Source organism: Myotis nattereri, assembly GCF_964212035.1.
Source record: "Myotis nattereri genome assembly, chromosome: 18".
In the NCBI taxonomy this organism is placed as follows: Eukaryota; Metazoa; Chordata; class Mammalia; order Chiroptera; family Vespertilionidae; genus Myotis; species Myotis nattereri.
In genome coordinates this window covers 35064809-35090248 of record NC_138093.1, presented here as the reverse complement: position 1 = coordinate 35090248, position 25440 = coordinate 35064809, and the positions used below count along the sequence as shown (strand labels likewise).

Below are 25440 nucleotides of genomic sequence, written 5' to 3'. Positions count from 1 at the left end.
TTCTCAGTGTATCTTCTGCCTCGTCCTCCTCCCCTACTGTTCCTGGCCACTCTCCCCCTTTCCTGCCCCATGCACCCTCCGTCCATGGTCCTTGCCCTTCTCTGTGGTCCTTGCAGGCTTGACAGCCTCCCACCCCCATTCTTTGCCTTGGAGCATTTATAGGGTCTAGGCTTGTTCAAGGGGGCTGAGGGCACCAGTGGCATTGCCCCATTAGACTCACCATGGATGAAGCTCCTGCCCCCTGACCCTCAATGAAATGGCAATTTCCCATCTACTTGGGTGCAGGGTGTGGAGCGGGGTTGCTGCCTACCGTTGTCACACATCTGTGCAGCATCAGAAAGACCAGTGCTCACCCTACGTCCTCCTTCGGGGTCCCATCTCCTCCAGTAAAAGAGAGCACTCAGCAAACCTTACACCTTCTCATATTCTAACTGAGGAGACAAGGCAAGCCCCTGAAAAATCCAATTAAAACGTAATCTTCAGATAACTGTACCACTTACCAGATGCCACACACATCCAGGGGCCAAATGAACTGCAGACAATCAGTGATTTCAAAACGTAGACCTATGGGACCTGAGGCAAGTGGCTGATCCTCTCTGGTCCTCGATTTCCTCCGCTATGAAGCAGGGGAGGATAACCCAGACCTTAGAAGGCTGTCAAGAGGACTGAATGAGATCATTTTTGTAGAGCTCCCGTCACACTGGTGCTTAGTAGGCACCCAATAATGAATTTGTGTCTTTCTCCCTCCTCTGTCTAAAGCATTGGACTTCTGGGCAGCCCTCCCCGATAAATGGTAAGGTATGAACTGGCCCACCCTTTTAGGTCAGAAATGCCTTAAGGACAGGACAGCCCCGGCTCCGTAAGCTTTGTGGTACCTGGTATCTTGTAAGGAGATGGGCCTGTCATGTTAGAAGTCACTCAGCCGGATGATGACAATTCACTAGGACTGTTCCCACTCGCATCCCTCCCACTGAGTGGTGGCTCTCTGAACGAGCCTGGTGGGCACAGAATGATCACCAGGGAAGTCCAGGCACAAGTTCATTCTGCCCCGAGACCGGGGGGTTTGTTTAAGTGCTGTATCCTCAGCTCCTAAAATAGTACCAGGCACATAGTAGGTGTTCAATAAATCGTTGATGGAAGGAGTTTTATTTAAAAAGCAATAGATTTTCTTTTTCCTTTCAAATAAAAAGGAGGGGGGGGGGCAGGTAGGAGAAGCAAATGGCAGGATACAGGAGGCATGCCAGGGACACGCAGCCGCCAGGCCCACCAGCCTCGCTCTCTTCTGCAAAAGGGGGTTGAGCAAAGCCAACAGCAAGTGTGTTCCCACCATCAGAGTGTCTTGAGCACAGAGCACGTTTAAGACTGCGGTTTACAGAAGAAACGGGAGGGGGGGGGCAAAGGTGGCGACAGAGACCTGGAAGGGAGGGAGGCAGAGGTCCTCGGGAGAAGGAGGGTGAAAGAAGAGAGAGCACTGTGAAGAGAAAGGGTGACTCCTGAGGAAAGAGCGTGAAGAGGGGAGGAGGAAGAGGGGGGAGGAGGAAGAGGAGGAAGGAGGGAGGCACAGGGAAGAACCGCCGGGAGGAAACGCGACTCAGTCTGGGAGGAAATTGTCTTAGCAGACCTCTGGGTTCCCACTGACATTTGGTGTCTCCTTCGGGGTAGGCTGTGCTGGGGGAGGGTGTGGATTTGGGGGTGCTCCTAGACACTATGTGTCTGCCAAACCCTGGGCAGGTCTCAATCCCTGGAGCACAGTGACCTTTAGTGCCATCCTTGCCAGAGGGACCCCCGAGGCAGGAAGGAGGAGACTCAGTGTGAGCCAGCCCAGGGGGAGGCAAAGGGCTAAAGCCTCAGACCCCGAGCTGTGCTCTCCTCTCCCCACCTTCTCCCCACAAGGGCACCTGGTCAGCCAGGAAAGTGGGTCAGGCCACCCACATGTGACTTGTTCTGACAACAACAGGGCCCAGAGGCGAGCAAGGGGGCCTCCGGGCCTTGTGCACAGCCTTGCCCCTTTCCCTCCCCCCCCCGACCCCCCGCAGCGCTTCTTGCTGGAGGGACCTTTGGGGAGCAGTGGGCAGTGGGAGTATCCTGGCTTCTCATTCGGGAAGGGGACACTGGGCCAGCGCCTACCCCAGGCCGCTGGGAGGGGGAGCCTGCCGGTGCCTGGGTTCCTGAGAAGATCCGGAGCTCCCAATGATGGTGACCGGGCTGGCAGGGAGCCATCTCTATGGCCCTGACCCGGGGAGTCAGGTCTCTCTACCACCCATCTCTTGGGCTCCTGCCCATCTGTGCCCCGGGGGGAGCGCTGCGCCCTGCCCTCCCTCCGACCTGCCCGTCCACGAGAAGCCGCGCGGCGCCCACAGATGGGAGCTGCGGCAGCCAGAGAACAGAGCACAAAGCCCAGCTGGCACGTTCCTCCCGGCTGTTCGGTGGGGAGGCAAGCCAAGGGGCGCACAGCAGCACCCCTCGGCCCTCGCCCAGGGTCCGGGTCTCCCGCACCTTCAGCGTCTCAGCTCAGCCCCCCGTCACCGGCACTGGCTCCGGCACCGGGGCCCCTCGTTGGCTGGGCAGCCAGCGTCTGCGCCGCCCTCGGGTGCAGGACAGACGGACCACCTGTGGCTGGCCAACCCCTCCTGCCTCCCGGGGGCTGCGGTGGGCCCGGCGCGGTCTCCCCGGCGCCGCTTCCACTCCCAGCGCCCCAGGCTGAGCCCCGGGCGCCCATCCCCCACCCCGAGGTCCCATCCCGACTGCGGGCGGACCCTGCCGGCCTGGGAGGAGCCTGGCTCCGGGTTCCAGATACTTCGGACAGACATCAAGGCCCCCTCGTCCCTCCGCACGGACACCCACCCGAGTTCCAAGGAAGGCAAGTCCCAGGGTCCTGGAGCGCTGCCACCCCACCCCTGCCAGCCCCTGTCACGCCCTCCCTAACCTCTCCGCCACCTCTCGGCTCCCCGACATCTCAGAGCCCCTCTCTCCGCAGCAACAGTTTGAGGCGGGTCAGGCCCCTCGGGATGGCTTCGGCCCAGGCGCCCCCTCGCCCGCCGCTGGGGGTCCGGCCGGCGCAGTCGGCCACCTCCTTGACGCACCAGCCCCTTCCCTAGGCGCCGGGGCCGCCCCACCCCGAGTCACCAGCTTCCGCCGCGGCCCCGCCGGCGCCCCCAGCGCTCCCGGGGTCAGCCGGGGCCGCACACTCACCCGCGGCCGCCTCAGGTCCCCGCGCCGCTCGGCTGCAGCCCGGGCCGGGCTGGGGAGGCTGGTCCGCGCCCCTCCGCCGTGCGCCGCCGCCAGGCCGGCCAGGCTCGTGGCGCCTTCCGCCGCGGAGTTGTCCGGGGAGCGGTGCCGGGCAGAGTCGGGAGGGCGACGGCGGAACAACGATCCGCTCTCTCGCGCCCTGCGCCCCGCGCCCCGCGCCCCGCGCCGGGGACTCCGCGCCGCCCTGCGCGCTGGTGGCGGGAGCTGCGCGCTCCAGCCGGGCGCTCCCTCCGCGCGCTCGGCCAAGTGCACCCCGCAGGCCTGGCGCCCGCGCCCTCCGCGCCTCCTCCGGCTGCGCTGCCTCCTCACTCGCTGCTCCGCCGCTCTCCCAGCCTCCCCAGCCCGCTCCGCTCGCCGCCTCCCCGTCCGCAAGCCACGCCGCCCCCTTCCAGGCCCGCTGCCATTTTAACTCCTGAGTGGCCAGAGGTACCTTCTCCCCAACACACATCCGCACGCTGGAGGGGGGAGTTGGGCGGGGCCCGCTGCTAAAGCTGGAGTGTCTGGGGCCAGTGGTGTTCTTGCGCCTTCAGTGCAAAGCCTGGCTGAAAGAAGTGGGCACAGGGCCTGAGAGAAGAAGGGGGCAGCTGTTAAGATCTCTCTCTTACCCCGTTGCAAAGGCCAATAGGTTCTACGCTTCGGAAGTTAACAGAGGACTAAGGAATTCAGTGGGTGGGTTAGAATTTGTTCAACGGACACAGGCGCCTCTTATCCCAAAGGATCGAGTGGAATACCCCTGAGGTCTCATGCCCTTAACGGCACTGCCCCCTGAACAGGGCAGTCCTGGTGTCTTGGAACAATCCCCCTGGCCCCTTAGCAAACGATGCCATCTATTTAGGTATTAGGCAGGAACCAGCACGCCCAACCAGGGGCGTGGTTTTGGGGGGGGGGGGCGGGTGCTCACCCTGCAGACTGGGCGTTGTGAACACAGGGAAAGGAGGAGAGGAGCTGATCGTGCTGAAGGTGGGAGCTGGGTTGCTTCCCGGGGGCTTAGAAAGGCGCGGTCCCCTGCTATGCATCTGGCTTGGGAGAGAGGGTCTCTTACTGGAGCGCAGGCTGAAGGCCATGCTCCACCGGGCCTCCCACCAGGACCACTCAGAATGGACACCACAAGGTCAGCCCCCAGGCAGGCCACACAGCGGAGGGGTCTTGACCAGAGCCTGCAGAACCAACAGCAGGGAGGGGATGGGGTGGAGTCCGAGATGTGGGGCGTCCTTTGAGGAGGGCATCCAGGGTGTCTTCTGTCACCCAGAGCTTGAGCTCCGTGCCTCCTGCGAGGTGAGCTCTGGGCAGACAAGGACAGTTCTCTGGCTCTCTCTTTTCCAAGGGCACAGCCAGTGGGGACTCCATCCCTGGAGGCTTTTATAAAGTTGTCTTGAAGGTCCGTGTGGTCTGTATGCACAGGTGGGGTCCTCACCTTCATGTACTGAAAAAAGCACACATTATGCTCCCGTTGTACCTCTATGTCGCCACCCTCCACCCCTGCTGGGGGGTATAATAGAGGGACAAGTTGGAACTATACGAAACAGATTTTTAACATTTCAAGGCCATGGAAGTGCCAAAGAAGTACAGACAGAAAAAGCCATCATGGGCTGGGGTTATTCATAGACGGTTTTATGGAGGAGTTGCGATTCAAGCTGAGTCCAGATGGAGGGACAGGTTTTGAACTGGCGGAGAAAGCACGGGCCAGACCAGCAACGGCAGGAAAGCACAGGAGAACGGGTCACCTGGAAGGTGGGGGCAAGGGAGGGAATTTGTAAGACAACTACTGGGTGCGGGGCCTGCTCACATCTCTCATTCAATCCTCTGAGTTGACTCCTACCCCACTGAACTGACAGGAGGATGAAGGGTCAAAGAGTTTAAAACCAACAGTCAGAATGTGAACTCTCTTTGAACCCACAGTGTCCTTGCCACAACACCACATTGGATATGCAGAGGGGAGCCGCTCACGAGGAGCCCGCATTGCCGGGCTGAGTTTAGCTCGGCCGTGCTCACATGCTTTGGGATGAAACAGGCAGGAGGACGGGAGGCTAGTGAGGAGGCTGTGGTAGGAATGAGGGGGAGGGGAGCTCTGAGAATGGACAGCAAAGGGACTTTGTGAGAAAGACGTGGTAGAGCTTTGACACAGACTAATTGAGTGAAAGGAGTCAAAACTTGCCTCCAAGCTTATGTGCGTGAATGTTTGGGTTCCTTGTCAATTCAGTGGAGCCACCACAGGGCCAGGGTCACTGTATACAGACCGATCGTGAAAAGGAGGAACTGTTACCCCTCCTTTACCAGCTCAAGAGCCTGGGCTCTCGACGCCAATGTCCCTGCCTCCCAGCCCCTCCGCACGGCCTCGTGTATCTTAGCTCCCAAACAGTCAGTTTCTGGAGGGTGAAGACTGTCCACACAGCATCAAGGCATGACTAGTAGGTGCTCAATACCTGATTGTTGAAGAATGGGATAAAAGCAAGTAATATTTGCTAAGCGACTGGTTCCTAAGTGGCAGACCCTATAAGACACATGCTGGGCAAGGGGTCGGGGAATTGCATTGCCCATGGGAAGAGAATGGGGAGACCATCTCTTGAGCTGACTCCAAACCTCTTACAACCCAATGGGACTCAGGAAAGAGCAAGAGGTTTGAAACCCTGCTTATCACTTCCTCTGTGTTGCTTCAGGAGACGTGCTTAACTTCTCTGAGCTCCACTGATTCCTATGTAGCAATATTAATTCAAGTGATAGAGGTTAATAATTGTTGAACATCTACTGCATGTAAAGCACGATGCTAATCATAATTAGGCATGAACTCATTAAAAATTCCGCCAACTCCAGGACCCTAGAGATAGGAGGGGGAAAAGGTTTGCCATTTACATAACCGGACAGAATCGAGCTGAGATCTGAACCCAGGGCTCTCTGATGGTGGAGGCTAAGCACCACACTACCCTGCAACACTTCCTAACGATGAGGTGGCAATCGGGTATTAATTCATACTCGTAGGATGGGTGTGGGATGTGACAGGGTACAAGCGTCTGGCAGTGAGCACAGTGTCTGGCACATGGCGCGCTCTTCTCTCTCAAATCATGCTGTCATTCTGAGCCAGATACTTTCCTGGGGGAAGATGGGGACTCAATTCAGTCCCTTGGAAGCTCTTAGGTAATTACCCAGAGGATTTAGTGGCCCAGTTACTGACCTTTCTCCCTCCAAGTTTAATCTCTAGGGTTAGCCATGCACAACTTCTTGCCGGGAAGCCTGGATGCTGGGATTACACACCCTTACAAATGCTCCTCGGCTCAGCTCCACTTGATGCTTTAATGGAGGGTCAGATGCTGGGCTAGCAGGCATGCTGTTTAGGGGGGCGGGGCAGTGAGGGGAGGAGGGCTTCTGGAGCCTGGCACAGGAGCCAAGTCAGAGAAGGGAGGCTGAGGATGTGGTGCCACCTCCCTCAGTGGACCCTCCACTGCTGGATGCAGCCTCTGCCCGGTCTCCACCTCAGGAGGCCTTGGGCGGGGCCTTTGGGGTCACTAAGGACTATTGGCCCCCCCAGGGAGGCCCGTCTAGGATGGACCTAGAGCAGTGTCCTCAGGCTTTAAGCATCCCTAGAGTCAGTGTACAGATGCAGATCCACCAGTGCTACCCCGGAGTCAGACTCTGCAGCTCTTGACATCTGCACGTTGGCAAACTCTCCACGTGCTTCCGATTCAGGAGGCTGGGTGAGCCCGGCTTTGGGAACACGCTGGCCTGCGGTGCCCGTCGCTCTCTGACCTCTCCCTGTCTGGGCTCCGTGACAGCAGAGCCTGGACTCTCGCTACTGGGGAGAACAGTCAGAGAACACAGGATCCCTGCCAGAGGCAGGCTCATGGTGAAGTTGATGAAGCTTAAGCTTTAGGGTTGCTCACTTGTGGGGTTCAGGGAGGGGGCTGTCTTTGAGGTCTGGGAGTCATAAAGTGTTCTATACAGGGAGGGGAGGCTGGTTTGCAAACAGGAAGCATTTCTGGTAAACTGGATGCAGAGATGTCATAAGAAAGGGATGTGAATTTCCAAGACTTGTGTAACTTGGGACTTTTCCAGTTCTAAAGAAACATTACCATTGGACCTAATTTTGTGTTTGTTCCTTTCCTTCAGAGGGCCCCACCAAACCTGGGGCTTCCCCTGGCCCCTGCCCTCAGGAAGGTCCCAGCGTCCACAGACAGCCTTGGGTCACAGAGAAAGCAGCGAGGCAGGAGGACACTGCAGATGGCGGAGCTGCATGGAGCGGCGGGGAGTCCTCGCTTTCCTGGAAAAGACACTGCAGGTAAAAATGATGTAGGCTGAGTCTGTTTTTTGCCCAGAAACAATGTGATAACGGAAACTACATTCCTCACCAAGATCCTGGTGCCCAGATTTTTATAGGAATAAGCGCAAACACCATAAACACCATATTTATTCAACTGTGACTGATACACCTGTACTCTGTATTTGTTAAATTGAACGTAAGTATATAAAACAGCTAAACCGGGCAATATGGTAACCAAATCCCATGCTGTTTAATTTAATGTATTCAAAAGATTCCTGGGAGAAATGTTATTTTGGGGAATGGGTGGAGGGAGCCATGGAGAGGGCTCCCACTTCCCTCCATAAGAAACCTGTATGGCAGTGGTTCTCAACCTTCCTAATGCTGCAACCTTTAAATACAGTTCCTCATGTTGTGGTGACCCCCAATTTCACTGTTACAAATTGAACATAATTAAAGCATAGTGATTAATCACAAAAACAATATGTAATTATATATGTGTTTTCTGATGGTCTTAGGTGACCCCTCTGAAAGGGTCGTTCGACCACCAAAAGGGTCGCGACCCACAGGTTGAGAACCGCTGCTGTATGGGGAAGAGGGGGACTCCCAGGGTTGGAGCTGGGGGACAAGGGTCTTGTGTCCCATGGCACATCTGAGAACAAATTGAGCCACGTGTGGGTCCAAGTGGCCGACTCGGAAGTGCTTGTCACTGAAGTCAAGGGCTGCCTACACACAGGAACGGGCCATTGGGGAGGGCTTGGAGGGCGTGGCGCTGGATTAGGATGATCCGGGGTGGATCTCTGGAGGAGGAAAGCTGTGAGAACATACTTTGAAGGCAGGAGAGGCGAATGGTTAGGCTTCCTGAGAGGCCAGTCCCAGGGATCCTCGGGGACCTTTGCATCTGACCTCTGAGCCACCTCACAGTCCGCCAAGAAGCCTTTGTCCCTACGTGCTCATCACTGACCTTCCATCCATTTCAATGTTTTTCCAACTGCAGGTGGGACCCGTTAGTGGGTTACAATAAGAGCTTGTTTAGAAAATGAACCAGAATAGGACTGAACATCATCCTTTTGCTCCTGTTTCATGTACACATAGGGTGTACTGACTTGTGCTGTTCAGGGTGTTTCTCACCATGGGGCTCCAATCAAACCTCGGCTATTTATTCCCAAAGCCTGCAAGTAAGAGACACAAGGGCTGGCTCACATGTTGGAAGTAAAGCATTTTACCAAATCCAGCCTTTCTACGTGGCATGACTCCTGCCCATTGTCTTCTTTTCCAATCCGCGCCTGCTCCTTTCTGAACGTTTCATTTCAGAGACGGTTCACAGGGCAGAGAGCCGGGTTCCCCGCATCCTAACCCCATCCTTTCTCTCTGTACTGTCTCTGACCCCTCCGTTTCCTTCTTATTTTCTCTTAAAGAAGGAAGTCTTTGTGGTCTTACTTCCAATATTTGAACTAATTCCAACAGAGACCTTCGAGCTCGCAGGGCTCTCCAGCGATCGCTCCTAAGTTTTTCCCCCAGCAGCCACCTGGGTCTAGTTTTGCTTTCTACGCCTGTGCAGAAGGACCACCTGGGGAACGGACTAAAATGCGGTTCCCTGGATCCCACCCAGTAGGTCTGAAGTGTGCTCCCCAAACTGCATTGCTGACCAGCTCCCCACGGGGTTCTGAGGATCATGCTTGGAGGACCATGATGAGGCATGGAGACAATGTAGTTCCTTCTAGGAGGCTTCCCTGGCTGCCACCTGGTTCTGATCACTTCCCTGTTTCCCTTCTGCCTTGGTTTAGGCCACTTTAAATATGTTTTTATTGATTTCAGAGAGGAAGGGAAAAAGAAGAGAGAGAGAGAAAGAGAGAGAAATATCAATGATGAGAAAGAATCATTGATTGGCTGCCTCCTGCTATCCCTCCCCTGCCCCCTCCGACCCCCCCCCCCCTCCCGCCTCTGGGGATGGAGTCCACAACCCAGGCATATGCCCTGACCAGTAACTGAACCCTGTCCTCCTGCTTCATACAGCGCTCAATCACTGAGCCACACCAGCCTGGCTTAGGCCACTTTATATTTATTTGTCATCATTTGCACATTGAAAAGTTACTGTCTCTGTATCCCATCTTCCTGTTTACATTATAAACTCCCCCAAGGAACTGCATGATTCATTACTGTTGCCCCAGAGTGTCCAGCAGAGGACCCTGCTCAAGGCCAACTTCCCATAGCTCTTTGTGCATGGGACAGAGTCCTCCCATACCACCCCCCCCCCGCCCCCTCCTGGCTTCCATCCCCAGGTGGGAGTCCCCGCCCAGGAGTGCTAAGGGGAGGGTTAAGTGTCTGAGTTGTTCCCTGGATCGAACAGCATTATTGACTGGGCAATTTGGCTGTCTGACTTTCTCCTTTCCATCTAACCTCCAGGGTTTAGGGAGAAGTGAATTGGTAAAGACCAATGAGTCCAGACGACCCCCTGGGGTTGCAGCTTCATCAAAGGCTCTTATATTCTTTAGTCTAGAAGCACATGGAGCAGCAGAGGCAGAGGGGCTGAGCAGCACGGCCAGAACTAGTGAGCCAGCTAGCCCAAAGCAGCCCGAAGCAAGCACTGCAGGCCCTGAATGCCGACACCCAGGCCTTAGAGGGCTGAGGAGGCCCTGGGCACAGCCCTGTCCCTGGACTAAACGCTTCCTCAGGCAGAGGTCAGCTTGGTCCGTTCTCTTGCCCTGAGCAGCTGTTCCACATGATAGGCAATTTGGGTAAAAAAAATATATAATTTTTTCTTTCTGCACATAACTAGTTTATCAGAGAATCTGATTTGCTGAGATACAAATATAGAATGGCTTTATTATTCTTCCCAATCGCTGCCTTTAACATGTTGAATCTCCATTTTCAAATCTTTAATGATGTGCAGAAGAGACCCCGTAGATTTCTGATCTCGTTCACATAAGAAACACTCCAGTTTAGTCTTACCCACTTATCCCACTTTAAATCCTCAATCTCATACCCTTTCTGCAACCTCATTCAGCCTGGCGCTGGCTAAGGGGGCCTGGGAGTGGGGGTGACATCTGGTCTATTCTTTTGCCTCTTCCCCTCCTCCCTCCTCCATGCACTGGAGTGGAGGTGACACGGGGTGCTCCGTGCCTTTGGGGTCCTCTGTTGGTGGACATCATCTGTCCTTTGACGCTATTGAGTCGGCAGGCATCTTCCTTGAGCAGCATGAGTGCGTTCTTCCTGAAACCGATGAAGAGCTCTGAGCTGACCTCCTCTGGCCCACCTTCCCGGTGGGGCACACCCTCTCCTCTTGCTGAAGCAATTGGGGTGAAATGGGCACTGAGCCCTGATTCTGTGCTGGGCGCCGTCAGTGAGTTGTCTCACTCAGCCCTTAGGAGGTTCACAGTGCTGGTCTCCCGCCAGGAGAGGCCCAAACTGGACTCAGCACCATGTCCTCTGGGTTGCTGTTGTGTGTTTTTTTTTTCCTTTTTTCCCTCCAAACTCCCCTGGCTCCTCATGGAAAAGAGACCCCACAACCCCTGAGAGCCGGTTGTCAAAGGGATTAAGTTCTCATGTCAGAAAGCTCCCCCTTATGTCTTCGCCTTCTCGCTCCTCCTGCCGGGAGTCACATTGGTTCCTGTGTGAACCTCAGGGGAGGTGAAGAACAGCCTGTCAGTGGGCACAGCCTCTGCCTGGGGTACCCAGGGCCTCCGGTCATGATGCCTTTTCTGTCTTCTTCAGGTGCTACGAGCCCATCTCCTTTGCTGGGGAGGGGAGCTCTTTTCTGGAAAAAGAAAAATTATAAGCAGAGGAAGGAGGAAGGCAAGGGAGGGAGAGGGCTGAGGAGATAAATTAGCACCACTCTCCCAGAGCTGAGGGAGACTGATCTGCCTGAAGGCAGGACGTGAGGGGTGAGCCCCCAAATGCTGGGCTCCTTGTAGGCCAGGACGCTGGGCAGAGAGTCCAGGAGCTCGGGCCACGTCTGTGTGCTTCTGCACACATGGCTAATGGCCCCCCTCCCTCCACAGACCACAGACCCCGGCCTCTGGAAGGGAAGCTGGGTGACATGGCCTCCGGAATGCCTCAGTCACAGGTGCGTGGAATTTGCTGACTCCAGAAGGGAGAACGGAAAGCTGCGGACAGGGGTCAGACAGCAGCCCACTCCTTCTCTGTCCCCCTGCCGTTCAGAGCCCGTCTCCCCATACATTGAGGAGGGCGGCAGGAGCGGATGACTAATGCATGTCATTTTCAAGATGCTCTCTCTGCACAGGGAAAGTACATTCAGATCCAGGTTTTAATTGTGTGTGATTTTAGCTGAGATGGCGTTAATTTATTTCCTTTGCTACTTCAGCGCTTCTCCCTCTTTCATCACTGTGAAATTATCTGGAATGTATCTTTTTTTTCCTAAGGACAAAGAGAAGAAGCTGATCTTGCTCCTTTCCCACGGATTGAGGTTTAGAACATTCTGGAGGCTTCCAGATGCTGTTCAGTGAGGGACTCCAGGATGGAGACCCTATGGTCTCCCCCTCCCTCGCCTCCCTGGCCTCAGACTTCCCCCAGCGAGTGCTGGATGAGGCAGAACCTCACGATCCAGGCAGCCCCTCCAACAAATCCACCACCAGCGGGGAATTTTCAGCCAGGGTTGGCTCCAGTCGGTTTCCAAAATGAGAGATGCTTTCTTCCTTCTACAACCTTCAGAGAAAAGGGGAACAAAGCGCTTCTTGGAGGAAGGGGCCAGGGTTACTCACAGAGAGAGGGTCAGGAGGCATCGAGGGCCTCTGGCTGCTGCTCCGAAGCTCAGGCTTCTGACTTCGGCTGGGAGAGGGTCCGTCATGTAAGAGAGTGGGCAGGGCCAGGGTGAATGTGCTACCCCCTAATACAGTGTTCTTAATTTTGCTCTTTTTCAGCCGAACTCTCTTTGTGAAAAGCATAAAAATAGCACACACACTCCTTCAGACATTCTGCTGCATCTTGCCCAGAACTTTGCCCTCTTGGACAATTTTTATTTTTCTCTGTGTCTGTACCAGTGAAGACCATTTTATCAAGCCTGCTTTACTCCAGTTTTTATGATCCAAACAAAATAATTGTTATTTTCCAAATATAGAATTATAGCCTCATCTTGAATATGCTTTTTCAATCTCTATGTAAGTCCCAAATTGGAGCTTAAGTTCCTCCACTCCTCCCCGTGGGAGAATCAGAGAGTCATGCCTTCATATCCAGAGAGAAATCAGAAAAGCACTGGCCATGCTAGTCCGGGACGCTTTAAAGGCCCTTCTGTCTCCTGTCCAAGTTGCTCTCCCTGTGAAATCAGTGTCCTCTTTGGTCTTTCTGGCACATAGTAGGACATTCAATAATATATGTTGCATAAATCTTACAGGATTAAATAATTACAAAGTGCTTGGCACTGTGTTGGTTCCTGGTACCCGACAAAGTGATCAGTAAGTGTTAGCTATTGTTCCTATGGCCCCCGATACCCTGCCTCTTCCACACGTCCTGTTGTCTGGCTTCTGTTAAGAAGTCCAACTGGCCCAGCCAGTGTGGCTCAGTGGTTGAGTGTTGACCCATGAACCAGGAGGTCACAGTCCGATTCCAGGTCAGGGCCCATGGCCTGGGTTTCAGGTTTGATCCCCAATAGGAGGCGTGCAGGAGTCAGCCAATTGATGATTCGCTGTCATCATTGATGTTTCTATCTCTCCCTCTCCCCTCCTCTCTCTAAAAATCAACAAAAAACATATATTTATTTTTTAAAATAGAAGCTCCAGCTGGTAGAGATGCCAGGTTTCTTGGGGTGTCCTGGGATGGCCCTCAACATCTTGTTCTACAGAACTTGCGTCCCACCTCCAAATGGTGACCCCCTGTCCAGATACTGGCTTCTTCTAGTTGAGTCAGAAGCCTAGCACAGTGCTATGCACATAGTAGGGCCATTTGTTGAGGGAGCAGGTGAGGCAGAGCCTGGGGGGAGCCGTGGCTGCTTACTGAACAATTAAGCCTCTGACTGTGCTCTTTACGCACAGGGCTCTGATGGACCAGCACATTCTCATGGCTTCTAAAGCACCCTGGGCAGCCCATCATTCTAGTGTGTTTAGGGGTTTATTAGAGGCCAGTATCACTCTGCTGCTTAAAATTTGTTTCTGAGTCCTCCCTGGATCGCTCTGAATAGCTTTGGAGTCTGGATAGCTCTCTTTTCCAATTGCTTTTGGTCATTTCCTGGCTGTGTCAGCTGCAGGCTCAGTCTCTGCAGCGTGATAAGCATCAGCTCCGTTCCCAGCCAGGCCTAGCCTAGATTTAGTGGACGACTCTGGCCTGTGATGGAGGTACCGCAATTCCCAGATGTGCCTATCTGTCCATTTGCCCTGACCTGCTGTTTCTTAAAAACAAAACATATACTTATTATAGCATGGGCATGCAATCACCTTCTAGACATGTGTCCCCAAAACATGAGCACTTATGTCTACATAAAGTCTTGTACATGAATGTTCATACAGTTTTATTTGTAACTAGAGGCTCGGTGCACAAATTCATGCATGGGTGGGGTCCAGCCAGCCTGCCTTGATGGGGGCCAATCGGTGCCAGGATGGCAGGGGTAGGGGACTCGGGAGGTTGGCGGTCTGGCCCCACCCCTGATCAAGGTGGGGAAGCCGATTGGGGGTGGGGCCGGCTGTGGGGAGGGGCTGTGGGAGGTTGGGGGGTTGGGAGGGCCGATCGCCCCCCTGCCCTCCCACCTGATCAGGCTGGTTGGCCACCGCAGTGTGCGTCATAGCGACTGGTCATTCCAGTCATTCCGTTATTCAGGTCGCTTGGCATATATATATATATATATATGGCCCCAAACTGGAAACAACCCAGATCTCATTCAGTGGGTGAATGGTTAGACAAACAGTAGTCCATCTATGCCACGGAGTACAACTCAACAACAAACAGGAACAAACTATTGATACCCAACAACTTGGATAGATCTCAGGGCCTTGTGTTGAGTGAGAAACGTCAATTTCAAAAGGTTACATACTGCATGATTTCATTTAACATTCTCAAAATGATAAAACTGTACAGATGGAGAACAGATTAGCGGTTGCCAGGGTTTGGGGAGGAGGGGTGGTTAAGGAGGAGAGGGGTATGTCCCTACTGTGAAGGGACAGCACGAGGGAGCTTTGTGAAGGGAATAGTTCTGTATCTTGATTATGGTGGTGGTTACACCTGATAAAATTGCGTAGCGTGCGCACGCGCGCGCGCGCGCACACACACACACACACACACACACACACAAGTGCATGTGAAATCTGAACTAGGTCTGTGGATTGTCCCAATGTCCATTTCTTGTCAGCCCCTGGTCTGCCTCTGGTCTCCAGCATGACAATCAGGTAGGTTTAGAAGGCCAGTCTCAAATATCAGGAATATAGAGTTCTCCCTCTAACCTATCGTGAATTCATTTTCCTGGAATCGGCATAATCTCTCTTGGGAGCTCTACATATTTCCAGCCTATGCCTTTTCTTGAGGTATTGTATTCTAAGTGGATTATCTACCCTGTGAAGGAGGACTCTAAACGTATTTTGTTTATTTGATTATTCTAAGCCTAATCCTTTCACCTTCAAGTTCAAGGAGGATCCTGAATTCAATTACCACAGGACTTGCATTCTATTGCTGCTTTATTGTGCAGCCAAGTCTGTATTCTCTGAGCCCCCCCCCCACCCCCCCACCCCCTGTTTTGCTCCTGGTGGTCTAAGATTCCACCCTGCAGTTGTCATGGGATACACAGTGCTGCCTGCCCTAGAGGGGCCCAGGGTGGCTGGCATGAAAGAGCCATTCTAAGACTTGATTCATTTACACCCTCTCTCCTCACCCTAAATCTCTGGAAGGGAAAGACACAGGCCTCATCCTGCCTAATCACACTCATTTCCTTGCTGCTCATCTAGGCCCACCCCCATCTTTTGCATCCTGATCTTGTGGGGCTCTCAGGAAGGCACACAATCATCCAGGAGTGTATCTCACCCTTTGTCCTATTTTGTGGGTGAAGACCCCGAGACCCCATTGTAGGTAATGGCAGAGCTGGTCTGCAGCTCACCGTGGTACTTCAGGCTGCCTCTCTTAGAGAATGAGTCCCATAAATGTATTCCAGTTCTGGTTTGTTAATTAGGGAGCTTGGTGACCACAGAGGTAGGACTTCACCTGAGCTGTCCTCACAATAACTTAGAGTTGGCCTTGGGTCTCTGGGCCTCCACCCTCTATTTGCCCTGAGGCTGGCTCTTCAAAGGGACTAAAGGAGTGGGTAAAGCTCAGGAAAAAGGAGGGATGCCTCTGGCTCTTCTGGGGGCTCCCTTGCTTTCTGGTGCTCTGGCTTTGGGAGCATCAGGTTTATATTCTGAAGCAGGGGTCCTCAAACTACGGCCCGCGGGCCACATGCGGCCCGCCGAAAACATTTATCCGGCCCGCCGTGTGTTTCTGCCGCCACTGCCTGTCCTGCTTAGCAGCCGACTCGTCCCGGGCCCGCAGTGCGCATGTGTGGAATGTCTGCGGGACAGTGAACTGGCCCCGTTTAAAAAGTTTGAGGACCTCTGTGGGTCAGCCCTTTCCAGGGACAAGAAGGCTGAACCTGAAGATGTGGGCAGTTGGAGTAATGCTGGAAAGTACTGTGGGCAGACTGGAATAACATCCTTCAATGGGTTAAACAAACACCCTCCCCAACCAACACCCCCCATGCACACACACACACACACACACACACACCATGGGATTTCAGCATACTTATTCCTGACCTCTAGTATGATGAATGGTTGAGGGCACAAAGAATTATACCTATCTTACCTGGTTTGAATCTTGATTCTGCCACTTCCTGGCCATGTGGCTTTGGGCAAGTCTTGTAAATACTCCACCTTCATCTCTAAATAGGGTTAATGAATGGCAGCTATCTCATAGGAATGTCATGAGTATAGAAGAGAATATATGCCAAGTACCCAATCCAGCCCTTGGTACTTAGTGATGGCTCAATAACTGTAAGTTATTTTGACAATGCTGATCATGATGCTAGTGAGTATGAATGTTTTTAAACTCATTCCGTATTTTTATCCTTCATGTTTTAGCATTGACACCACTTCCTCTAGAAAACCTTGCCTGGCCCCACAAGAACAGATGGAGATCCACCCTCTGGGTCCCCTAGCATCCAAACTTGTCTACCTTAGTGTTTTCACATTGCACCAGTGGTCTTGTCAACGACACTGAGTTGAGAACAGCATCCACACCTTGTTCATCCTTCTATCTTCAAGGTGTAGCACAATGCCTGACAAATGGTAGGCACTCAAGAAATATTTGCTGAATGAATGGATAAGTAAAGAGGTGAATGAGTGAATGAAAAGATGACATGTAGATGTGGGGACTCAATATTTCCTCTCATTCCACTTCTACCTTCTGGAGCATCTACCCATACCTTTTCATTTTTCTTGAACATTCCCAAACTTTAGGGCCCATCTAAAGTCCCTGCCTCTTCTGTGAAGCCTTTCCTGATCACTCCAACCTGCTGTGAGTCCTCCTGGGTTGGAATTACATGAGAATTAGTTACCTGTGCTGAACCACAGCACCCAGAATTGATTTGGACCACCAGTTATCTTTTTACATTTATGTCCTTTCTCTCCCAAATGTAAGTTCCTAGAGCATGGATTTAACCTTATTCTGCTCTATATCTTCAGAGTTCTATGTAAACCCCAGGGACCCAATACATGTTTCTAAGTTGAAAATCAAATGAATTACAGATGAGGCAGAGGGTCCAGGAGAGCCCCAGGCAGGATGTAGGGTGGGGCGCACAGTAGTGCTTCTCCCATCTATTAGCTGCGTCACCTTGGGCCCATTCCTTGCTTTCTGGGTCTCATTTTCTTCAACTGCACTGAAAAGTAAAGGTGCCTGCTCCAGGGGGTTGATGAGGAAACGCACGCAGAGTTCCTGACACAAGACCCAGTAGCCGCCATATTTGTTCTTCTACATCCACTTCCACTCCTGTGGTCGCCATGGTTGCAGGGCTAGAAAAATGCCAGAACCGGGAGTCAAGTCCAGGTCTGTCTGACATGAAATCCATACAGAGTACAGTGCATTCTGGAAAGAGCCCTGAAGTGACATGGAGCAAGTCACTAACCCTTCCCAGTTTCTTCACAATGAGGTGGTCCGGCTCGGTGACGTCATAGCCGATATCATGTTATGGTTTTCTACTCAATCGTGAGCTCCTCAAGGGCAGAAACCAGATAGCAGTTGAGGTCCCTTCCGCAGCATCGCTCATTCTCCCTACGTAGAGGAGGCTCATACAACTTGTTGGTGGATATTAGCCTAACGGGCCGTGGTGGGTGAGTAGGAAGGGTGCTGGGGCAATGTTGGCTAAGAGTGAAGGGAGATGGTGGAACCAAGTGTCATTGCTGTCAGCAAAGGGAGGCCGGGCCAGGCCAAAGGGAGGGTGGTTCTTCTGTCTGCCTGGTCTGGGTTAAACCATGCAGGCAGGCGTGCTGCTGAGGCTGGCAGTTCTACGGCCAGGCATTTCTGAATGGGTCTAGGTGAGCATGTGGTTTCGGTGGCTGTGGAGAGAGGGGAACTTGACTCAGAGCTGTGGCTGGACCTGTTTACCTGTGCTGAACCACAGCACCCAGAATTCAGCAGCTGAGCAACCATGGCCTCACCACTTTCCATGTCCCTCGGTGCCCTGGTAGAAGCAATCCCTCTCTCCTGCTCCTCCCCCATGATTAATGCGAGGCTGGGCCTTGACATTTATCACTGCTGAGAAGACTGTTTGGAGCCCTTGATATCTGACCAAACACATGATGTGTTCGAGGCCCCTGGTCCCCCTCCCAGAGTGGCTCCTAGTCCTCCCTGGTGATCGATCCATTTACTTAACCCACCACACGCTCATGTCTGCCTGCTGCCTCCTTCATGTGCTCGTGCCCCCTCTCCCTCCCAGAATCACACTGTTTAATCCCTCATGTATGGATGCATCGCCTGCCCACGCTGGGCCCAGCTGCCGGGTGTGCTTGGCCTGGAGCCGGCAGGTTTGGACAAGTCTTCCTTTTTCCGGGGTAGGATCGGGGCTGGAGCTGTTTGCTGGGTGTCCCCGTGCAGTGAGCCACCCGCGGTTTCCCCACTGGCCTCCTCGAATGTGCTTCTCACCCTCTCCGGCCCGAGAGAGTGATGTTGGAGGGTGTCACAGAGGATCTCAGCTCCCGGCCCTCCGATGGAGGCCCTGACACAGCAGACAGGCTGGGAGGGCCCAGGTGGAGGGGGACTTTGTTCCTCTGGCTACTTTATTTCTTTGGTTTGTGGCTGTTTGACAACAGCAGTAAAAACAGCTTATAAATTAGGTGCGCGGCTGTAAACTGCAGACACAGCCCTTGTGCGGGGCACAGAGCGCTCTGCTCCCTGGGGCCCCTCCAGCTGCCTGGCAGACGGGACCATCCTCCCCCAGCGCCCAGGCCTGGGGCAGAGCGGGAGAGGCCCAGCTTCCACCCCAGGGCTCGCCCTGATCACAGAAGGGCAGGAGCTGCTGGCGCCCCTCAGAGGCTCTTCAAACAGAGAGAAGTTTCTATCTTTTCAGTGTGGTCCCAGCTACAAGCAGGAAACTGGAGCTTGGAGAACATAAACCAGGCATGCAGGGGAGGGATTTTTTAAAAGCTGGATTTAAATCGACTTCTAGAAGATCTCAAATGGGGCCAGAGGGGAGGAAGAGCTGCAAGAAGGAGGCAGGCAGCCTGGTCGCCAGATGCTGTGGATTAATGGCTGACCACCCCTGCCACCTGGGGTACCCAGGAACCCGTATTTCCCCAAAGTGTGGGGCCCTGAACCAGTGTGACACTCTTAGTGTGACAGCCCTACTGGCCACCCTTGCCCACACTCTGGGGCCCAGGAGACTTTAAGATGACCCTGGATATAAATCTGGATCCATTTGAGGGGACTCTCCTGGGCTAATAGTTCCTTTAGGGGTCAGGGTGCCACCCTGGAATACTCTTTGGCTGGTCTATGTGGTATAGCTGTCCCCAGTGTGGGGGCCTCCTCGGTAGATAGCTGTCCCCCAACGATAAGGATCTGTGAGCTTCAGGAGACGTGTCCATGGCCACCAGGAGCAGCTCTCGCCTCACTGGGTGGGTTTACAACCTAAGAAGTCTTTCTTTTTTAGCAGAATGGGAATCAAAGGATCTTTCTTGTGTCTGAACTTCAGCTTCAGCTCTGGAGAGAGTCTTCCCACCGGGTGTCCATAGCAGACTTGCAGGCTGATCCATCAGGCACCTCGGGGAGCTCCCAGAACAGGGGCCCAGGCCCCTCCCACTGTCCGCCTTCATCAGTACATGACTGGTTACCCAGTTGGCCCTGGCCGGCCCACAACTGCAGATTCCCCGGGATTTCTATAGGGCTGCACCCAGGATGAGCCACACTTAGTGAAGGGCAGTGTCTCCATGGATCTGGAAACACCTTAGCTGCTGGTGGAGGCTCACCAGAGGGGGCTGGGGGGTGGCCCCTCCCTCCTCCCACAGTTCCTGTCTCCGGCCACCAGGAGGGGCGGGGTTGGGCTGGGGAGGGGCTGTGAGTGCCTGCATCCCCACAGAGAGTGAGCGTCTTTCGGGCTCTCTGCTCTGGTTCTGCTGTCGCAGGAAGAAAAAGGCCTCACACCAAAGCCTTCCTCCCTGCTGTCCCCAGCGCGGCATTTTCCCTCCTACTCCTCTGGCTTTGTATCGATTTAAATAGAGAGAAGGCAGGTGGGGGAGAGAGGAGAGCGACCATGGGAACAAGAGGCGGACTAAGCAGAGAGGGAAGGGGAAGAGGGCTGAGCAGCGGGGTGGGCGGAAGAGAGGAGAGGCAGGAAGAGAATGAGCTGAAAGAAGATAAGCAGGGGACTCGGGAGCAAGAAAATCCAAAGGGAGGGAGACGAGGAGAGGGGAGCAGGGGAAGAGGCTCCTCCCCGGCCCTCCCTCCTCCACCCAGCCAGCTGAAGGGATTGGCCCCGGTGGGATCCATCAGAGCCCAGCACGGCCCGTCCTACCCCCACCCCCATCTCCCACCGCAGGACAGAGCTGTGCTTCAGCAGATCCTTGGTCCTGGCCAGGAGCCTGGGGCTTCACGGGCTGTGCATGGGCAGAGCTGTGCTCCCCCCGCCCCCCCACCGCCCCGACCCACCTCCCCCCTCCCTGGCCTGGCAGAGGTGATCTCTGAAAAGAGCCCCTAATCCCACCTCTGGCAGGCGGTCCTGCCCCATGCAGTGCCCAGCCCTCCCCACTGCAGGCTCTTTGGGGGTGACCTCTGAACCGGGGCTCTGCTGTCCCCATTCTGTTCTGTCCTGGGGCTTGGCTTAGGAAGACTTACATGGCGGTGTGTGCAGGCACAGTTGAATGTGTCGGTGTTGCCATGACAACAGTGAGGGCTGCCCCTGTTCTCTCACCCACCCCATACTCCCTCCTTCCACAGGCTAAATACCTCTGTCTCTCAGCTCTCCCCACCCCTTACCCCATTATTCCCAATTTCCATGGGGCTTCCACTCCCCTCCTCTGTTTCTCCTCCTCTCTTCTGTGTAACGCTGCACAGATTTCTCTTCAGTCCTAACAACGTAGGTCCCGAGCGCTGGTCCCATGCCGTGAGGCTGGAGGGGTGACCTCTGTTGTGATGGGAGCCGAGGGGTGAAGGGCCCCGGCCGAGGTTTGCGGGCGTGCTAGGGCCTCAGATCTGCAGCATCGCCTGGGAAATCACCATTTCCTTTCTCAGAGTACCCCTCAACACACCCATCCCGGCCCCAGGCACCCGCAGGACCCCTCAGCCGCCTCTGCCCCAAACAGCTTTTGCCCCCTTTCTTCCAGTTCCTGGTCAAGCCTCAACTCCCCCCGAAGCCAGTGATGGCGAACCTTTTGAGCTCGGCGGGTCAGCATTTCGAAAAACCCTAACTTAACTCTGGTGCCGTGTCACATCTAGACATCTTTTGATATTTGCAACCATAGTAAAACAAAGACATATTTTTGATATTTATTTTATCTATTTAAATGCCATTTAACAAAGAAAAATCAACCCCAAAAATGAGTGCGCGTGTCACCTCTGACCCGCGTGTCACAGGTTCGCCATCCCTGCCCTAAGCGTTTGCTGTTGAACTCCACGGGCCGCTACGGGGTGGGGGTTGCAGCCTCCTCTGGGCTCTGCAGTGCACTCTGGGGTATTGATCTGCGCCGCTGCTCTTGGCCGTGCCCCACAGCTCCGCGCCGGGCGGGATTTGTGGGCAGCCTCCTCGGCAGACGGAGGCAGGGTTTTTTTCTGTCCAGCACAGCTTGCCATCCCGCTGCCCACGCTCTTCCCGATGGCAGCCCTTCCTGTGTGGACGGGAAGGGTTGACCAGCCGCCTCTCCTCCATCCTGCCCCATCTGCCCAAGGGCTAGGCCCCCTGGTCAGGTGCCTCCTCTGAGACCCGCGGTTAGGACCCGGGACTCTTCCGCTGGACTGGGAATCGGAGAATCATTTAGCCTTGGGCGTCCAGGGGCCACGTTTTCCACCACAGGAAAAGGAACCAGTACACGGCAGGAAGCAGTGTCAGGTGAATATATTCTATTGACCCATCATTCTGGAAATTTCCTCAGAGTCAGGGATGTGCCACCCCTCCCAGGTTGGCGCTCCCGGGGGCAGGAGCTGGGGTCCCCCATCACATTGGGAACTCCCAGGGTAGGAGGGTTTCTTACGTGGATTAGGTGCTAAAGTCTTTGTGGTTTAGTTGGCAAACTATCAGGCCTTTAAGGCTCAGCACCAGGGTTTAATTCCTTATTTGGATAACTTTATAGAAATTGCACCTGACTATAGCTGTGTCTTGTTCACCATGTGAGGGGCTGAGTCTAAAGAGAAAAGCAAGACAGCCCTGTCTGGGTAGCTCACTCGGTTAGAGCGTCATTCTGATACACCAAGGTTGTGGGTCCAATTCCTGATCAGGACACATACAAGAAACAAATGAATGCATAAATAAGTGGAACAACAAATAGGTCTCTCTCTCTCTCTCTTCTTCTTCTCTCACTCTCTCTAAAATCAATAAAATTACATATATATATATATATATATACATATATATATATGTAATTTTATTGATATATATGGCCATCTTGGCCCTTGGGGACTTACAGGCTGGCAGAAAAGCTGGTTGTGCGAGGACAGGAGGCCTATAGTGTCCAGTGGGGGTGTGGGAAGGAATGGCAATACTGTCAGAGGGCAGGTCTGGCAACTCTTCAGAGAAAGCTCCCCATGCCAAGTCCCAGAAGAGGCCTAGGAGCTTGTCATCTGCGCAGGGCGGAGGATGGCACTCCAGACCGAGGAGCAGCCTCAGCAGAGGCACCAGGTGGGAGCCAGCCTGTGGGCGTGGGAGCTATGTGTGCAAGGTGTGGCAGGGAGGATGAGCTGGAGTCCCCCTCACGCTCAGGGGCATCCTCCCTGTCTCTCCTCCCCTGGACCCTCCCCGGCAGCTGCTTGGCCGCTGCAGTCCTTCGGAGCCGGGTAAAGATGCTGGCCACACACTCTGCTTAAAGGGACCGCCTTCCTTAGCCCTGGCCTGGGTTCCCATTAGTCAGAACAGTCAGTTGCAGGTACCAGTAAGTCCTTTAAGCATCCATCAGCTCAGTTCAGCAGGAAGCCCAGTATCTCTTCCTTGATGTCCCTCTCCTCTTCCCCAGCTCTTGTCCCTTATAATTGTTAGAAAAGTCCCAGGGCTTGTGCAGTGGGGAGGGGCCAGTGAGTAGGTAATGGGAGGGCCTGGCCAGTCTGTACTTTTCTCAGTACCTCAGGAAATGATGCTCCGACAGTGGTCTCCACAGTCCGGGGGGGAGGGGGGGGTGTCTCCGTTGCTGCCTTGATGCCCTTGATGATTGGGTTCTTGAACACATGGTGCCAGGGATGTTCCTTTCTTGGGCCCCTGACACTGCAAATAAGAGTCTGCTTCCGTGATCAGCCATTGTCCCCCAAAGTCACCATCTAAGTAGATGGATCGGGGAGAGTTATTCAGCCGAGTAAATGTGAAGATCTAATTGGCTTTTTTAAGTGATTCATGGCTCAGGCAGCATCTCATCCATCAAGTAGAAGGGCATTCTGAGGGGCCGTACAAAATGAAGGTTTATATAGAAAGAAGGGTGGGGCCAGGGGGCTACTAACAAAAGAAAAGATTATTGGGGGAACAGGAAGATCATTTTTTATGCAAATTGCCTCTTCTTTCTGGGGTGAGGTGGGGTGGGATGGAGTGTGTGCTTGTGGCAGATTACCTCATTGGTGTTGATCAGAACATTCCGGACTGGTTGATTAAGATTATGTTTCTATTCCATGCTTCCATGTCTCTGGATCGATTTGTTTATTAGATTCCACATATAAGTGAGAGCATGTGATACTTGTCTTCCTCTGACTGGCTTATTTCACTTGTCATAATACTCTCCAGGTCCCTCCATGTTGTCTCAAAGGGTAAGAGAGCCTTCTTTTTTACAGCTGCATAGTATTCCCTGGTGTAAATGTACCACCTGGTGTCCAGCACTGGATGAACAGACAAAGACGATGTGGTGTATGCATACAATGGCATTTTATTCAGCCAAGAGAAAGGAGAAAATCCTGCTATCTGTGACAAGGTGGACCTTGCGGGCACTGTGCTGAGTGAGATAAATCATACAGAGAAAGACAAATATATACAATATAGGTGGCATCTAAAAAAAGCTGGAGTAGAATGGTGGTTACCAGGGGCTGGGGATGGAGGAACTGGGGAGGTGTTGGTCAAAGGGTATAAACTCTCCGTGAGAAGATGAGTAGTAAGTTCTGAAGAAAGCACATGTGATGGTTGTAGTTAACTACTGTATCAGATGCTTAAAAGTTGCCAAAAGACTCCATCTTAGATGTTCTCACCACAAAGAAAGAAATGATAATTATGTGATGCGATGGCGCTGTTAGCTCACACTATGATGGTAATCATATTGCAATATGTAAATAAATGTGTCAAATCAACATGTGGTGCACCTTAAACTTACACAATGGGATTCTATTGAGACAGTTATATCTCAATAAAAATGCCAGCTAACAAATGTTTAATAAATGATGGAAGAAAAAAAAGATTCTGTTTCTAGGAGAGTTTGAAACTGCAATTAGACCAGGTATCAAATCTAGGCTTGATGTCATGGGCTGGTAGCATAAGTGTCAACATTTTGGGCGGTTTTCTCTTTAACAATTGGCCCAGCCACATGCGGTGCCCAGAGCAGCCCCTCTGCCATCAAGATAATATAGGCTCCAGCATCCAGGCCGGATGGTCAGTCTAGACCCGTGGTCGGCAAACTGCGGCTCGCGAGCCACATGCGGCTCTTTGGCCCTTTGAGTGTGGCTCTTCCTAAGCCTTAGGAGTACCCTAATTAAGTTAATAACAATGTACCTACCTATATAGTTTAAGTTTAAAACATTGGGCTCTCAAAAGAAATTTCAATCGTTGTACTGCTGATATTTGGCTCTGTTGGCTAATGAGTTTGCCGGCCACTGGTCTAGACCAGTGTTCCTCAAGTTTTATTGAGTCTGGGAATTACCTGCAGAGAATGTCAAAGCACAGACTTGGGGCCACGCCCTCAGAGAGTCTGATTCAACAGGTTTTTGGGGGGGGGCCTTAACAATGTGCACGTCTCACAAGCTCACACTGGATGCCGATGCTGCCTGATGCTGGTCCAGGGGCCGCATGGCGTAGCCCTGTCCAGATCCTCCCTCTTCAGGCTGAAGTCTCCCCTGTGACCCTTGGGGTCGATTCTCACCAATAATGTTTAAGGTCATCACCATCTCAGTCCATCAGGACTCATTTAACTTGAGTAAATCAGAGATCAGTGTCGCGATCCTTTTTCTCTCAGCGGCTCCTTGGGCCCTATGCACATTGGTCTGTTCCTTTCCCAGCTGCCATTGAACCCTCTCTACAGATAGTTCTCAAAGTGGGTTCCCCGGAACCAGCAACATGAGCATCACCTGGGAACTTGCTGGACATTTAAATCCTT

General features: G+C 53.4%; 1 protein-coding gene and 1 long non-coding RNA gene across 3 annotated transcripts in view; one reads left to right on the top strand and one right to left on the bottom strand.

The window, feature by feature from the left end:
• LRRN2 (leucine rich repeat neuronal 2) overlaps positions 1 to 3328 on the bottom strand; it is a 59376-nt gene extending 56048 nt beyond the window's left edge. The window contains exon 1 of one of the 2 annotated variants that reach the window (XM_081112401.1): positions 3193 to 3328. The gene's annotated coding sequence lies outside the window, so the exon portion shown is untranslated. The remainder of the gene's footprint in view (positions 1 to 3192) is intronic. The other variant, XM_081112399.1, reaches the window with a different exon arrangement.
• LOC308534105 lies at positions 3191 to 12592 on the top strand. The gene is made up of 4 exons (XR_013997160.1): positions 3191 to 3675; positions 7351 to 7519; positions 11500 to 11564; positions 11881 to 12592. It is a non-coding gene; the product is annotated as an uncharacterized lncRNA (long non-coding RNA).
• The last annotated feature ends 12848 nt before the right edge of the window (positions 12593 to 25440 follow it).